This window comes from Bubalus bubalis, chromosome 15 (genome assembly GCF_019923935.1).
Source record: "Bubalus bubalis isolate 160015118507 breed Murrah chromosome 15, NDDB_SH_1, whole genome shotgun sequence".
Classification (NCBI taxonomy): Eukaryota; Metazoa; Chordata; class Mammalia; order Artiodactyla; family Bovidae; genus Bubalus; species Bubalus bubalis.
This window is the reverse complement of record NC_059171.1, coordinates 47,450,837-47,455,620: the sequence shown is the minus strand read 5'-3', so window position 1 is coordinate 47,455,620 and position 4,784 is coordinate 47,450,837. Positions and strand designations below refer to the sequence as shown.

At 40.5% G+C, this 4,784-nt stretch overlaps 1 long non-coding RNA gene across 1 annotated transcript; it reads right to left on the bottom strand.

The window, feature by feature from the left end:
• Nucleotides 1-569: 569 nt before the first annotated feature.
• On the bottom strand, nt 570-3,091 carry LOC123329478. Its single transcript, XR_006544961.2, has 2 exons — nt 2,471-3,091; nt 570-1,686 (listed from the first exon to the last, which is right to left on the bottom strand). It is a non-coding gene; the product is annotated as an uncharacterized LOC123329478 (long non-coding RNA).
• Nucleotides 3,092-4,784: the final 1,693 nt, after the last annotated feature.

The following is a 4,784-nucleotide window of genomic DNA, read 5'->3' as shown; positions in this document are numbered from 1 at the left end:
TTCATCCAACGGTTGGATATTTTTCCAAGATAAAGTTAAAATCCACGGGGCCCTTAAAAATATGTAAAATGGACACGTAATTTACTTGTTGACTTTAGGGTCTTTTTGAAACAAAGGTCCAGGAGAGAGAACTCAAGGGAATTTCTTGCTGATTATGAACCAGATAGAGCTTGTTATTAGTGCCTCCTGTAGCAGGACCATTCTGTTTAAACAGGAGATGCATCTGCTCTACAGTAATGCCAAGTGATTCATATGTGGTTCTCTTAGATGTTACTTTTGTGAGTAAGGGCTGGGCTTCCCAGGTGGCACAGTGGTAAAGAATCTGCCTGCCAACACAAGAGACATGAGTTCAATCCCTGGGTTGGAAAATCCCCTGGTGGAGGGCATGGCAACCCACTCCAGTATTCTTGCCTGGAGATTCCCCATGGACAGAGGAGCCTGGCAGGCTACAGTCCATGGGGTCGCAAAGAGTTGGCCACGACAGAGCACAGCGTACAGCACTTGTAAGAGGCTGCTGGTCTCCCCAGTTTTGAAGACTTTATTCCTAAATTCTACATAATTTTTACAAGTTCACTTATTTATATCATTTATTTATTCTGCCAACAAATTGAGTACCCTCTGCTATGTGTTAGGCACCAAATGAGTAAGACAGCCTGACTGCAAAGAAATCACAATCTAAGCTGACTTGTAAATGAGGCCAGGTTAGTCACTGGTACTTTAGAAATATTGTATTTTTCTGATGTGGACCTTTTTAAAAATGCCTTTATTGATTTGTTACTATATTGCTTCAGTTGTTATGTGGCTTAGACGGTAAACAGTCTGCCTGCGATGCAGGAGACCTGGGTTCGATCCCTGGGTCCGGAAGATCCCCTGGAGAAGGAAATGGCAACCCATTTAAGAGTGGATTGGAAATCTCCGAGGATCAATCTGGAAGCTGGAAAAACTCTTTGATGGAACCCGCAGAAACAATAAATAAACCCCAAGTCCCCCTCGCCCAAACTAGAGGGCAACGTCACGATGCAGGAACGAAGTGCCCCCACCCCCAACAATGGACCATTGCTTGGCGTCTTTCCTTTCCTCTTAATCACTTTCAGTTTAAGTGGAAGACGCTTTCTGTTGTCAAAGGCTCATGGTAGGCTGAGTTCCTCGGCTGACCCAGCCCTGCCAATATCCAAGGTGAAGAACAAATGCATTATGAGGAGAAATCCATCCAAAGACTGATTTTGTTTCCTTTAACAGCCAAAGTGGCTTTCGAAGATCAATACGCCCTTTGCACTGCTGCCAAAAGCAAAGAGCCAGTGTGCCAAATTATAAACTGTAGGAGGGATAACTACAGGAGAGCCGGCCCAGCCAGAGTCCCCTGCCTGGCAGTCCGGCTGCTAGGAACCCGCTGCTTTTGGAGCCATCAATCTTCACCTTGTCACCACTGTGGTGACCTGGCCTCCTGGGTAGCAAGCACAGGTGAGTACCTTCTGCCTTCAGAGGTGCCAGCTACGGAGCCTCTCTGACCTGGTGACTTGGGTCACGTGCTTGAGTAGGAAGTTAAATATGCTGACAAGCAAATGGTGTTGTCACTTCGAATTTCATTTCCAAGGGAGAAATGGGTCCCCGCCTGTACCGTCTTTTCTGGATCTGCTGGAGAGGGTCTGGTGTTTTTTTGAGGTTTCAGGCAATGTGCTAGGGGTCCTGGCAGTGGCAGAGATATCAAAACAGTGAGAATGAGTTGAAGCTTATTTTGCAAGTAGCTAAATATGGTCTTTCATTAAGCAAATGACATTATTAAAACGTGTTTTCGATGGGCATTCAGGTGGGGAGGGAAGGGAGGAGAGAAAGGGAAGCCTGTCTCTCCTGAAAACTGTTATAATTCTCAAAATATCCTCACAAGAAACAAGGGTTACTCACTGGAGTTTGATAGAAATCTTAGGGAACGCAGTGGATAATTGACATTGAAATAATTGAAACAAACTTTAAAATTGTCTAAATAACTTCTGTGAACAACCACAAGGAACTATGTTTCAACCAAAAGAGTTGTGGCTTAAGTCTCTGAAATGACACTGCTGGAAATACAGTCCCTGTTCTCACTTCATGACCAGGTTAGCGTCGCTGCTGGACTGAGGGTGAGTGGTGTAGAATGTGGTGGAATGTTGTTTGGGCCCATCCTTCAGCTGTATTAAATGAGCCTTGTGGATTGGCATATCAGTGAAATAGATGGGGTCTTGAATTTACATGATAAACATTTTCTTTCAGCTGTTACATATTCATTTGTTCATTTATTCATTGATGCAGTCCATGGTTAACTGTCTCCAAATAGTGTGAAGCACTGGGCGAGGTGACTAAATCACCATGAAAAGTACCACCATCCATGACCTTAAGGTACCTAGCATCAAGTTAGTAGGAGACTGATAAGCACGGTTGATGAGGAAGCCAAGGTCTGAAACAAACTTGGAAGAGTTTGTGTTAAATAACTTACATTTTTGTCAGTTGCTGAGAATGAGCTGGAAATGGTTAGCCATTTGAGGAGCACTGGAAAGGTTGGGAATGGTCACAGTGAGAAAACTGATAGGGTGATCATCAACAAAGAATCTTAGACCTACTTAGTGGTAGACAGTGCAGGTGCTATCAATAGGTAGCACTAATCTGTTTGGAGATCAGTTTGAACCTTCCTCATAAAACTGCCACGTGGCAGATAAGGAGGATGAGCAACACCTGAAAAAGTCCTGTGGGTTGGAGGTCATTGAAGATGGTTGTCCAAAACAGGATGCCTTTGTCTTCTTAAGGGAAGATAACTCAGGAAGCATGGTTTGGGAAATGATTTCCAGCCTTGCCAAGGGCATGAAAGAGGTAAAAATATGAACTAAGAAAAAGTCATTAGTAGTGAATCCAACAACACAGAGATGAGGATAAGAACAGAGTCATGTACCATGGAGGCAGCGGAGTGTAGCAGAATTGCTGGGGCTTATTGTAACTCTCTGTTTAACTTTTAGAGCAGGGGTCCCCAACCTCTAGGTCATGGACTGGTACCGCCTGTCAGGTTAGAAATCAGGTGCTCAGTAAATGTAATGCGCTTGCGTCATTCTAAACCCATCCCCCCCCCCCCCCCCCCCCCCCCCGGTCCCGCCCCGTCCCGCCCCGCCTCTGCTCCCGGCCATGGACAAATTGTCTCTCATGACACCGGTCCCTGGTGCCAAAAAGGTTGGGGACTGATGCTTTAGAGGAACAGTCAAAATATTTCCAAAGTGGTCATACCATTTTATATTTTGACCAGCAATGTAGGAGCACTCGAATTTTACCACATTTTCATCCACATTTGTTAATTCTAGCTGTTCTAGTGGGTAGGAAGTATTATTTCATTGTGGTTTTTATTTGCATTTCCCTTATGGTTTTACTGATGTTGAGCATCTTTTTGGGTTGTTTATCGTTTGTATATGTTCTTTGAAGAAATGTCTATTTTGACACTTTGCCCATTTTTTAGCTGGTATTTTATTATTGAGCTATGTTCTTCGAGTAGTCTAGATACTTGCAAGCAAATGTTTCCTCCCATTCTGTGGGTTTTCTGAGTTTCGGGTAAAGCACAAAAGTTTTAAATTTTAATTAGATGCAATTTATTTTTTCTTATTGCTTGTTTTTGCTGTTATATCTAAGAAATCATTGCTTAACCCATGGTCCTGTAAATACTCCTGAGTTTTTTCACTTTGGTCTGTGATCGATTTTGAGTACATTTTTTTGTGTATGGTGTGAGGTAGGGGTCCAACTTCACACTGTTACATGTAGATATCCAGCTGTCTGAGCATAACTGAAAAGAACATTCTTTTGTCTGCTGAATTGTCTTGACAATTTTGTCAAAAATAATAAATATACACTAAATGTAAGGGTATATTTCTGAACTTTTAATTGATCTACATGTTTGTAGACTACTATACAAACATGATCCACAATGTTGACTACTGTAGCTTCACAGTAGCAGCTTCACTTTTGAAATAGAAATTTTTGGAATCCAAATTTTCTAACTTTTGCCTCTTCTGGGTCCCTTATATTTCCAAATGAATTCTAGGAGGAGCTTGCCAATTTCTGCAGAAAAATAAGCTGGGATTTTGATAAGGATTGTGTTAAATCTCTTAAATCAATTTGGGAAGTAGTAACAACTTAACAATAATAAGTCTTCTGGTCCTTGAATATGAGATGTCTTTCCATTTATTTAAAATTATTAAAAAATTTTAAATTTAAACTTATTTAAATTTAAATTTAAACTTATTTAAATTTAAATTTAAATTAATTTAAATGCATTTATTTAAGCCTTTTTTTGAATTTCTTTCAATGATAATCTTTGTAGTTTTCAAAGTATATAGGATTTGTGCTTTATTATTTCTTTGGATTTTATCCTTTTGATGCTATTGTAAGTAGAATTGATTGTTCATTGCCAATGTATAGAAATATAATCGATATTTGCATATCAGTCTTTTACCCTGAGATCTAGCTGAACTCATTTGTTCCTTTTAATAGATTTCAGTGGCTTCATTAGAACTTTTCTGTGTAGATTATGTTGTGTGCAAAGTGAAAGTGTTTTACTGCTTTCTTTCCAATCTGAATGCCTTTTATCTCATTTTCTTACCTAATTTCCCTGATTAGAACCTCCAGTAAGATGTTGAGTCAAAGTGGCAAAAAGGAACATACTTGTCTTATTCCTAATCTCAGGGATAGATCATTTTCTCTTCATCATTATTATATTTGCTGTGGGTTTTTTGAAGATGCTCTTTAGCAGGTTGAAGTTCCCTCCTAGTTTGAGT